Source organism: Melitaea cinxia, chromosome 24 (genome assembly GCF_905220565.1).
Source record: "Melitaea cinxia chromosome 24, ilMelCinx1.1, whole genome shotgun sequence".
Taxonomy (NCBI): Eukaryota; Metazoa; Arthropoda; class Insecta; order Lepidoptera; family Nymphalidae; genus Melitaea; species Melitaea cinxia.
The window spans coordinates 6955993-6968472 of NC_059417.1; the positions used below are offsets into that span (position 1 = coordinate 6955993).

Sequence of the window (12480 nt, forward strand, 5' to 3'; positions counted from 1 at the left end):
ATTACCAAATAATCTGACGGATATATAAAGTAAAAACATAAAACTTAAACTGAGGACAAGTAAAAATGCAAATTAGGATACAAAATAGTATTTGGTCGTAATAGAAAAACGAAAAAAAAAACATCTACATTAATAATATCTGTTTGTATTGTAAATAACAAGGAAACATAATGTAAACTTTAACAAACCATAAAAAACATACAATGTTGTAGAATAACATGATAATTGTCATATTAATGAAACCTTTCTGTTGAGTGATGAAAATGATAAGAAGCGACGCGCTTTATAACGTGATACGATTGATACTCTACGCAACGTGAGTTAACGTAGCATAAAACACGTTATAGTTTTTTTACAGGCAAGGATACGGTTCCCCTTATAGTCCAGGCAAATTGTGGTTCAAATTAGACATTTAAAACCAACCACTATTTTGACTGAACTATAATGGTCAGCGGATACCGTAGCCTATGGACGCCATACACCAAGAGTATTGCAAGCATGTTGCTAACTCTACTCCCGTTGTCCACATATCGCATGCCCCGGAACTCTGGTTACCTGACTCTACAGGAACAACACTATTTTAGAGCAGTATTATTTGGCTGTGATCTTCTATAACGTGGAATTACTTATCGAATCTGACTGCTTTCGATTTCATGTCGCATCTTTCGCTTTCTTTCATTTCTTGCTAAGCTACAACATTTTTAGTTAAAAAATGTATTTATTAGAACGTAGTTAGTAGTAGACTTTAACACAAAGGCCGTTGAGTTTAAGGAATTGTGGCAAACATTCTCCATCAGAAAAAGCGGAAAATGTAGCTACAGGAACACCAACATTTTCACCCAGTTTCTTTTCTTCAGCTTCATCTTTGATATTGTCGAAGTAACCCTTGACCTTCTTCTCTTCTTGTTGTTCCTTGAAAATTATCTTTTTAGTTAAATCTTCGTATTCTTTGATCTTTTCTTCGTTTTTCTTCTTCAAATGATGTTTGATAGCGTTGACTTCGACAACGTCCTTCAGTAACGCTTTATTATTAACTTTAACTACTTTGTCAGCTACATCATGTGCCACGTTATGTTTCTCGATAGCGAGAACGATTTGAACCGTAAGAATGAGAAGTATACAGGTCTTCATTTTGATATTTGTATTTTGTGTTTGTTTGTTGGAGTAAAAATGATCCTTATATATACCCTACATACTAGTGTAGCCGACAACTTTGTCTTTGGCTATTAGTCAAACTACCTCTAAACGTATTTTAATCCATTATTAATGGGGCACGATAACAGCCTTAAAATGAGTTCTTTGCTGCTATGACTCCAGTTAAAAACGTAATTTAAGTAATCAATGTCCATTTTTTTAATTATGAAACTACTCAATGAGCTAAAGTCCATTAATCAAATAACATTGTAGTAATTTTTCAAATTAGGCTATATTAGCTTATTATTCCTACTATTAGCGTACTCGAATTTATAATTTTGTCAGGTTTATCGTATTGAATAATAATATAATAATAAAAAAATTGACAAATTACTGATAAATAATATAATATGTAGATAGAAAAAAAAAAAACAAAAAAAAAAACAAATGATATACAAATATGTATCCTATGCTTTTGACTTTATTGTCTCTTTGATAGCTAGTTATTAAAATATCATTACCTAAATGGTAACAATTAATAAATAATATCCATTGTTATCTGTAATGACATAAGTAGTAAATGTTTATATCGTGTAATTTCGAAATAACGCTTTAACATATAGGAGAAGGGTCTCTTCTCTTACATAGAGAAAGAGGCCTATGCCCAGCAGTGGGATGTTACAGGCGGAATCGTTTTAAAATGTATTCGATTTTGGTTAAAATTTTAAAAATGTAGGTAAATGCATACTAAAAGTGTTCCATGAAGAAAATTAATGTCTTTAGTTTCATTTGTATTATCATTCTTTTACTTTTTTATTTTATTAATAACGGAATTTATAGAATTTAAAAAAATATTATTAGAATCGTTAACATAATGATGGTCAAAAGTTAAACCTATTTTAACCGTTTGTTTAGCTTATAAAATCGATTTGTCTAAACATATTATAAGCTATCAAACATCGAAGAACATGTGTAATATCAATTTATATACATTTTTAATTTGTTCGACTGGATCATGGATGATTTACATGCATAATCACAGTCGGTTAGTGAAATTGCGTTTTTTATACTACAATTGTGGCAAACAAGCATACGATGCAGCCGTTAGTAAGCGGATACAGTAGCTTATGGATACCAACAACACCAGGTGCATTACAAGCGCTTTGCCAACCCTATCGCTGACCCTCCCCAGGAGCTCTGGTCGCTTTACTCACCACAGGAACACAACTTTTTGAGTGTTATTTAGATGAAAACTTATAACTAGGTTAACTTATTTTCCCAGTCTGGCTGCTCCAAATTTTGAGGAAAATATATCCTACTGTGCTACTGGCTTTAGTTAAGTAATGGCAAGATAACATCTATCGAACTTTATATGAAATTTCTTTATAACGAATAATGATAATTATTTTTTTATTATGTATATTTACATAAATGTGCAATAAAAAGTGTCAGTCAAAATACTATTTTTTTCATATTAACTTGAATGAACAGGCATCTTTAAACTCTGGATTAGACTGACGAGTCACAATTAGTCCCTTAGTCCATCATTTCCTCACAACTTCAATCAAACATTTATTATTCATTACATAGTATAAAACAAAGTCACTTCCCGGTATCTGTGTGCTTAGATCTTTAAAACTACGCAACAGATTTTGATGCAGTGTTTTTCATTAATTAGAGTGATTCCAGAGAAAGGTTTAGCTGTATAACACATGCATAATATAGCAGAGGAACACTGGTAGTTTTAGAGGTTTCTAATGTGATGTTATTAATAAACATATATTAATAACAACACATTATATATTTTATATTTAGTATCAGCATTGCACCCGTGCAGAGCCGGGGCGGGTCGAATGTAAGTAATAAAATCGATTGCCATAAATGCGTGAACGTTTAAAAATCAAAGTTTCAGACAACACTTTGTTTTTTGGTAATGTTCAAGAGTTTTTGAAATTGATTAAATTTCCAATTTATCTTTAGTTTTGTATTGTCTATTGTCCAAGCTATTTTGTCTGTACCGTTAAAAACTGATATAGCAAGATTTTACTCTAATTCTAGAAGGAAAGAATTGATATATTTAGATAAGACGAAAACGACATGAGCAGACAAGGAGGAGTGACTTGTATGACAGAATTAAAAAACAATAAAGTTATGATAACAAAAAAGTTTGATTCTAATTTAAAAAAGACTACAAAATTGGATATACATATTTAAAATCACTTGTGATAATAGTTAGTTATATTATTAATGATTTAAACAATTACAGTCAAAGACAATCCGTAAAAGTTACACAAATGTTGGGATTGGCTAAAAGGCTGATATTCTTTTGGAAAATTTTTCGATTTTACTAGCGTCCACTCGTAGCCCAATGACAGAGTTGTAAGACATATACATACTTTTTAACAGACTTCCAAAAAAGGAGGAGGTTATCAATTCGACTGTATTTTTTTTAATGTATGTTACTTCAGAACTTTTGACTGGGTGGAGCGATTTCGACAAATTTTCTTTTAATTTAAAGGTGGTGTGTTATTTGGTCTCATTTAAATTTATTTGAAATCTAACAACTACTTTTCGAATTATATCTAATAATGCGTTTTTACTTGACGCTTTTTTCGTCGACCTACGTTGTATTATACCGCACAACTTTCTACTGGATGTACCGATTTTGATAATTGTTTTTTTGTTGAAAAGGGGATATCCCTAGTTTGGTACCATGATACGGAAACCAGGATCTGATAATGGAATCCCAGAGAAATCGAGGGAAAGTCTCGAAAATCCGCAATAACTTTTTACTAGATGTACCGATTTTGATAATTTTTAATTTAATCGAAAGCTGATGTTTATCATGTGGTCACATATAAATTTTATCGAGATCTAATAACTATTTTGTGAGTAATCTTTGATAACGCGTAGTTACTTGACTATTTTTTCGTCGATCTACGTTGTATTACTCGTCGATGTAATTGAAGTCGGTTTTTTTTTCGTTTGCGAGCAAACACAATTATTACATTATAAAAAGGTTAGTAGTGTACGTAGTGTCGTAGGCATTGTAATTCGTGACCTGGGTGACATCATTTTTTACCGTGGAGGGAATCCTCAAGGATATTCTCCACCCGGCGTAGAGATTTAGTTATGTGAGACTTTTACTGACTTAAACCCCTCACTTCAGCCTATCCTTAGCCTTAGCATTGTTGCACCGAAAACGCTGCTGGCTGTCTTCGACCTGTGTATTTCAAAACCATCTGTTGGATGGTTATCCCGCCATCGGTTGGTGTTTTAAGTTCTAAGGTGGTAGTGGAACTGTGTTATCCCTGAGTCGCCTCTTACGACACACAGGGAAGAGAGGGGGTGGCTATATTCTTTACTGCCGTAACCACACCGCAGGTAGGGTTAGGTATGTGCCTTATAATAATTTTGATTTTGAGAATATCACATTTGAATAACAATTGGCAAGCAATTATTGCAAGATTATCGTTATTATTATTGTGAAGTAACTAGGTCATGATGGCTTAGAATAGCGTGAACTTCCTTCAGCTACGGAACCAAAAAACAGGAAAAGGAATATAACGCGGTACATCGTTATCGGATATAGAGATTTTTCATATGTTCTCATATTTTTATGCGTCTAAATCATTATCATCTTTCATTTATTTGTGTTAACGTAAAAAATAAAACTTCGTTTCTAAAAATGTCCTGTCTTTCATATAATAAATAACAATTAAATAATAATAATTTCATATAATTGTCTTTATGTTATTAACGAATTAAGCCTACATAATCAATTTATAAAAAAATAGTGTGCTTTAGACCACACAACTGAAGTAAAATCTCTTTAGTTGCCCCTGCAGTAATATACGAAACGTAACTCTCTCTCTTGCTATCTTCACTAACTCATCTCCCCCTCCACTTCCGTTCGCCTCACCCGATGACATTTTTCGTAACGCTTTCGTAACGCATTCAACTCTCAAAGTCAAGCATACTTAAATAAAATTTTACTTCAAAATGTATAAGCGATTTAACTCAAATTAATGCAAAAAGGTATACTATAAAGGTATCCAGTCAAGGATGATGATTTTATTATGTAAATATTATTATTTGGTATATATTGGAAAACCTGACGTTGTCAATACGAAAATATCGTTTGTTTTACAAATGTTGATCGTGGATGCGATTCGTATGTTGGTAATAATTACAACATAGAGCGACAGTGGGTGAATTGGCAAGTTCAAGCTGGCTGCCTGCCAACTTTTCACATGTATGGCGATATTACCTAACAGAAATTCAGGGTTCCATAAACGATATGCCTCCCATTTAGTCTCAAAAACACGTACATAAAGTACCTAGAAATTATTTCGACTTTCTTTTCTTCTTTCATAGCGTTTAGCAAAAACAGCTACAAATATCTTATATTGGATTTTTTATCACGCAACGGTTGTCAGAATATATTACGATAAAATTTCGACTTAATCACTATCGAATTGTGATAAACAATCGACGTAACTGGTTTGTGTACTCGATGAATCAGAGACGGTAAAACGGAATGGGTACCGGGAAATATTTTGAGCGCTCGGCGACAAAGTGAAAATCACTGTACGCATCATGCAGGGCTTGCAAACAGAAAAGGGTTATAAAAAGAAAGAAGAAATGTAAAATTATTTTAGTATTTTATGATTTATGGCTGTGTGGTTACGGCAGTAAAGAATATAGCCATGGGCGTACCCAGGGGGGGGCAAAGAGGGGCAGCTGCCCCCCCCTGGATTTTGTTAACCTCCCTACTAACTATCTACTATTGTCGATAAAAGTTTTTATTTGCCATTTGGAATAATTTTATACTTTTAAAAATCGCGCGGCGCACCTATTCTACTTGCTAGCAGCCTGTAGGCAAACGCCGCGCTCGCTTGCCAGTGGCTCGGTCCGTGGCCGCTTCGGCTCCGCGCCGACACGGCACACGAACATTACCGAATCTAGCCGAGCCACGGCGAGCGCTCGTCTTGCTCGACGTGATGTGCCGCTACGGTGGGAGAGAGTACGAAAGGCTTGCATTTATTTGACATGTAATTGTTTTGAAAGAGCACAACGGGCTTTGGTGATGAAAAATATTAATTCAAAGTAGGTATATTAAAAATATTGGTAGATACTGTGTTACTGAGTTATTGTATTCTGATAATACGTATATGTACATATTCTGTTGAACAATAATAAAACGTTGAATGAAAATGGATATTCGGAACTTTTTTTGTGAGAATTTTATAATTAAAGAATTTGGCTAAGATCTAGACTAGGTAAAACCGAATTAGAAAATCTGAATTATGGGGTTTTTGGGTGTGGAAAGTGGAGGGTGTAGGGGAATCTATACAAGGTAACACTGTCACACCTCAAAACCCCATGGTTATGGAGATATCCATGGTTAAAGTTTTGAGGTTAGAAGAAGAATTTAAAGCTATTATAATACCTTTGAGCTCGTACTGTTTGCATTGTGTGACAAATCGACACTTTTAAACAAAATAACGCGTCAGACATAATATTCTAATAAAATTAGTAACATTGCGTGCTAGAATATAGGTTTAGAAATTCGAAAAATACCCCAAAACCGAATCGGAGCACCCCACTGTCCACGTGGTCTTGGTCTGTCCTACCCCTAGAGTGTTTTTTTGTGTGCCGCGGAGGCGCGGAGGGAGGGCAGCCCTCGCCCGCCGTGCGAAAGCGCGCGAACGAATGCGTAGAGGAGCGGCAGCCGGCTCCGCTGCGGAACGGAGCAGGAGTGAGCGTGCTTTCGCACGCAAGGGCGGAAGGGCTGCACTTCCCGCAGCGCCGGAGCCAAGCGTTCCTCTAACTTTCGAAATTCTTCTTCTAACCTCAAAACTTTAACCATGGATATCTCCATAACCATGGGGTTCTGAGGTGTGACAGTGGTACCAGGGGTAGCGTTCCCCACCCTCTCCCCCTCTTCCCCCCACGGTCCCGAAATTCGGTTTTACCTAATCTAAAACTTTCCCAAAGAATTTAAATAAATAATTACCTATTTTACTTTATGTTTATTTATTTGACTAGGTGCTTATACGAGTAAAATTTGATTTGCCCCCCCCTGGCTCAGAACCTGGGTACGCCCATGAATATAGCCACCCCCTCTCTTCCCGTCGGTGTCGTCAGAGGTGACTAAGGGATATCTAACATAGTTCCGCTACCACCTATAAACTTAAAAAAATCGACCGATGGCGGGATAACTATCCAAATGCTTGAAATACACTTGCCAAAGACAGGCAGAAGCGTTTTTGGTACGACGAAGCCAGTCCTGCGGTCACCAACCTGCCTGCCCAGCGTGGTGACTATGGGCAACACATATGAGTTCACGCAATTAGTGGCTCAAACTTTTGGAGGTGTGTATGTCTAACAGTGGACTGCGATAGAAGTGATTGAGTTATGACACATCAGGAAATGATCATCATTATCACCAGCTCAGTCTATTGCAGTCCACTGCTAGACATAGGCCTCTCCAAGTTTGCGCCAGACATCCCGGTTTTCCGCAATCCTCATCCAGCCTACACCGGCAATCGTTGGCGTAGATCGTCGGTCCAACGGGAAATATAATGCTCAAAATCCGGAGTAGCCCGACTGGAGAAGTATCTCAACCTTACAGAAGATCACAGCTAAATAACACTGCCCTCAAGTAGTTTTGTGTCCAGAGCGGAGGGTATGGTCGGCAACACGCTTGCAATGCTTCTGATGTTGTGTGCGTCTCTAGGCTATGGCAACCTCTTACCATTTAGATGAAATATCTATACATATGTATGTAAATAAAATGTTGAAGTAAAGCTGAAGATCAGCGCTCAATATCCGTACTGATAACTATACTAATACCACGACAAATATATGATATACTATAAAAGTAGGTATCGACTAACATCTTGATAGATTGAGTTGGCTTTGATTAACATTATTGTAGACAGAATGATAAGGTTAAAATGATTCAAAAATTACTCCATTCAAGTAGAATCCAAAAGCACTTTTGAATTGCCCTTTACCAAATTAAAATATATTCATTTTTAATATATTCACATTCGCATTCGGCCTGTAACATCCCTCTGTTGGGCATAGGCTCTTTCACTTATAATTAAATTGAAGTTACCTTAGATTCTAAATGTAAGCTCTGCATTTCGAATCTATAGTAACATCAAAGTCATCCGTTATTCATAAAAAATGTCAATTGTTCTAAATAAAGTAATGTTCTTGCAAATACAGTGCCACTATATCAACCAAAGCAGTGTCATGTCGCTAATTTTATTGTATTATCATAGAGGTTTGTATTTAATAACGAGATAGCGGAGTTCACGAGTTTTGATGTGAAGACTTGGCAGCCACTTTATTCATTTTCCGCTGTGGGCGGTATATTTCAATCATACATAATCACTGTCATGGAATACTTGGCTTCTTTACCGAAGGCTGTGTTCTCGACATGGTTTCACACGTTCCAAATAACACGTTTTACCGATATTTGTAAATGAAATGTCTAAAATAAATAAACTTTATTTTATAGTTTTATAATAAACTATAGGGAACGCATTTGTTTTTATTTTTTGTATGTAAGTAACAAACTTTTAATCTGAATAAAAGAAATAAATCGCCGAAATATACATGTCCATATTTCCAAACGACCGCAACAAATGAGAAAGGTATATTCTGGATTTGGTTTCGCCAGGACAAAATTTACCTATATATAATACATTAAAAAATCGATATTTATTAGGCTTATTAATTGAAATACTTCACTTTTAAATATTCAATTTAATTTAAACACTAGGAAGTTACAAAATATAATGTTACCACTTTAAGGCGTAGTTATGAACAGAACAATTACTTATTACCAAATTAACACTGAATTTATAGGTCTGAGCCTAATCTACACTGCGAACCCCGTCAACGGCTGCCTACGCGGCCTCACGTCACACGAAACACACCAATCGCGAAACGCCTAGCAATTAAGAATAATAATTCGACGAAACGAAAAAATTGTTAAGAGAATGAACGAAGAATAAAAATATACGTTACAACTGAGGCTACTTTTATTATATTTTATAACTCTGCGAACCGAACAATAACTTTTTTGTTAAATTGCACGCGGACGCAGTTTGGGCACAGCTAGTATTTAATATAAACTTATACAGTTACAATAATTCTTAACACAATTTTAGTTTAGAATCTAAAACTGTGTGCACTATACCAGCAACTCCAGAGGGCACTGTCCAGCTTTACAGTCAATGTGCTGAGGATGTTGTTGGGGCTGTCCAGTAAACTGCTCATTGCGGACGCGGTCTGCTTGCGTATGATCTCACACATTCATCTCTCACACACGAGCCGCCGCAATCATTGCCAAAGCATTGTAGTACCGAGGCTTCTTTAACAAAACTCTCAGCACATTGTTATACTACGCAGAGCACTATATGTTCGCCGTGTGTAGTTCTCACATAGAAGACACACGCGTAAAAAGACTATCAAAAATCTTTTACACACCCCCTACTTTAGCTTTAGCTGGAAGATTCAGTTTTGGATTCAGTCTGTTTGCTTGTAGTAAAAATTAAACAATTAACGCCAATTTATCAGTTAGGTATAAACAATTAAATATTATTTATAGTGCTGATCAAATCGTTTTTTTTGCAATTGAGGATTTGTAATCACCTTGTAAATACTTATATCAGATAATGTTTGTGCTACGTGTGTTAATCAGTACTGAAAAATAATATGCTTTCTTGATGGGTTTCCCCACTTGTAATTTTTTTATTACTGATGCAAACAAGTACGGTCTGATGATGAACATCTATTGCCGTAGGCTATAGATGCCTACGAACTGCATTGTCAGTCCTATCCCCTCTATCAACACCTCTCTCTCTCTCTGACTGCTTTAGTTACTGTAGTAACACAACACTTGAGGGTACTATTATTCGGCTGTGATGATCAACGAGGTAAAGGTAATGATATCATAAAGATCAATAAGGGTTACAGTTATTGTAAACTGTAAGTTTATTTGGCCATTTTATTACATCATTGTCTTTTACCAACAAAGCTTATAAAATGTATGCAGATCGGTCATTTCAAGATCTGCGCATTATCTGCCCATAGGCAAGTTTAAAAAAAATTTCAGCTTCACCCTTTCGTTACCCGTTACCTGGATCGTTGCCAGAAGTAAAAACGATGCTGCCAGAGATTTGGAGCAGTGCATATAGACAGATAACTTTATTTTATTTACGTGTTTAGTGGTTTTAGGAAGACTTTCGTATAGATGACAACTTTTGACTGAAAAAAATTAAATTTCTATCTTGAATTCTTTGAGACACAAATTATAAACACAAATTAATAGCAATTATATAAATAAATAAAATCTAAATCATAAATAAATAAGGAAAACCCTTAGGTAATTATGGGTATTATCAAAAACTTTCGGACGCCAATTAGATTCGTAGAGAAACGAAAAATGATCTTCTGTGTAACATGCAGTATTATATTTCATTGCCTTCAGTTTTTATTCATTACCTTCGCATTTCATGAAAGGTACATTTATTTCAATGTACAAAGTAAATTTATTCAACTTCATAACATTATAATGTCACCGTTATGATTATAATTATATCTCCAATTCTATAGCTTCAATCTCTGCCTTTACTGAAGTTTAAAAAAATTACTAAGCGAACTTTATGTAGTAAAGCCTATTATAACATCAATGAATATCTTAATGATGAAAAGGCATGGGATTGAATAAAGCTCGACTAGGTTATGTCTTTGAACTCAATCTGTAAATAGATATAGTTAAAATATTGTGAGCAGGTGACGCGTGGTGGTTTCGACACACACGATTGGCTGTCTCGTGTTTGTCCTGATCATTTCATGGTCATACTGTTACATTTTGTCTTGTATATGACTTTAATTTTTTAAGAGTACCGAGAGTTTTTTCCTCCAGCTTTTTTTTCTCTCGGCCTATACACTAGGGACATTAAATTATCTGATTTATTGTAATACTAGCTGACCCGGCGAACTTCGTATCGCATAACACAAACTTTATCGTATGGTATTAAAGTTCAAAATGACTTTTAAGTATTATCACAAATCTTTTGTATGGGAGTATAGAAAAGTGTTGTTTTTAGACTTTTTCAGGAAATTTAAAATTTTTTTTTTTAGAATTTTTGTCTCCGTAAGAACCATCCTTGTACTTCAAGGAATATTTCAAAAAAAGAATTAGCGAAATCGGTCCAACCATTCTCGAGTTTTGCGCTTAGCAACACATTCAGCGACTCGTTTTTATATTATAGATTTAATAGAGGACATAATAGGAAGGTAATGTCTACCGAGACATTAGAAATTTTAAGTAAGTTAATATACTCGTATTGATTATTTTGACTAAGTTAAGGTTGCACATAACACTGGGTATAATTACCTAAGTTTGTAGTGTACCCAATGTTAAGATATAAATTTTTATTTTATTGTTTGATTTTTTTTTTGCTGCCTTAACTTTCTTTTATTATTGTCGAGTTTTTTTATTTATTTATTTGTATTATTATTTCTGTAAATCACATTATTTTGACTTTTGTTAAGTGTATATATCACCTTATGACGAAATAAATGTTTTCATTTCATTCCATTTCATTCCATTTCATTATCTCGCCCCGGCTTCTCACGGGTATTTAACAAAAATAGTTTTTTCTTCTCCTAATTTTATGAAAATATAATATAGCACATCTAACCCGCGGATAGTGTAGCTTCCCAACAGTGAAAGAATTTTTCAAAACGGTTCAGTAGTTTCGGAGAGTATTCAATGCAAACAAACAATCAAATCTTTCTTCTTTATAATATTAGTATAGAAGTGTAGATGTTAGTTGTTATCAGTAAGAGAAAAGTTTAAGAAAAAGTATTGTCCACATATTGTGTAGTATACGATTTGGAAAAATAGAAAATAATTTTAACCATAATTTAATACTTAGAAATACCATGAAATTACGTTCACGTTAATTAATTAAAATTTAATTAACTTTGCTTTAAATCAAGTACTCATAGTGTACTTTATTATTAAAAAAAAAAACATGAATGGGTTAGAAAAAAAATGAAATGGTGACTGTTGTTAAAATGCTTACCTACAACAAGCAGTTACGATGCTTGTTATGAATTTCCAGATCAATAACATTCTTATTGTTCTTGTTGAGTATAGTTTAGCTAATTTTTACACAACCGGAATTTCCATGCATGTATGTACATGTATTGTTCAGCTTGTAAGCGCAACACAGTTATTAATTAAACGTCATATCTTTGTATCTTTCACAACTTACCGGGAAAGCTGACATAAGCCGTAAATATCGAATCAGT

At 34.6% G+C, this 12480-nt stretch overlaps 1 protein-coding gene across 1 annotated transcript in view; it reads left to right on the plus strand.

Annotated features, from left to right (window-relative positions):
- The window catches only part of LOC123665506 (calbindin-32), a 92950-nt gene that overhangs the window by 27901 nt on the left and 52569 nt on the right, over positions 1–12480 (plus strand). The window lies entirely within an intron of this gene.